The 371-nt window shown below is 62.3% G+C and overlaps 1 pseudogene; it reads left to right on the forward strand.

Annotated features, from left to right (window-relative positions):
• LOC104621368 overlaps window positions 1-371 on the forward strand; it is a 3,046-nt pseudogene that overhangs the window by 303 nt on the left and 2,372 nt on the right.

Here is a 371-nt window from a genome sequence, read left to right on the forward strand (position 1 = left end):
GAAGGTCCAGGCTGTGATGTCAGCCGAGACCCGTTGGATGAAGCAGGACTGAGCCTGCACCCCTCCTTGCGGTGCCTGTTCTGTGCATGCCCTCTGTTTTGGGGGATTTTAGGGGTCTCATCCTTGTTCAGCTTTCCCTGTCCCTCTGTGACCCAGCAGGGCCACAGGGATCCCTGAGGATGCCCCGCAGCCCCAGCCACGTGTCTCATCTGCAGCAAGGTGATATGCTTCCACCCCTAGTCGGACCTGACACTGTCCCTCATGTCCCTGGTGGAGATCTGGGCCGTGGGCGGATCTGTTGGCCGAGCTGGGTGCCTCCTACCCCTGGGTGCAGGTCTGGGGCTGGCAGGGTCTGCCCTTCTCTCCCTGCC

The sequence above is a fragment of the Phaethon lepturus genome, unplaced genomic scaffold (assembly GCF_000687285.1).
Source record: "Phaethon lepturus isolate BGI_N335 unplaced genomic scaffold, ASM68728v1 scaffold33455, whole genome shotgun sequence".
Lineage (NCBI taxonomy): Eukaryota > Metazoa > Chordata > Aves > Phaethontiformes > Phaethontidae > Phaethon > Phaethon lepturus.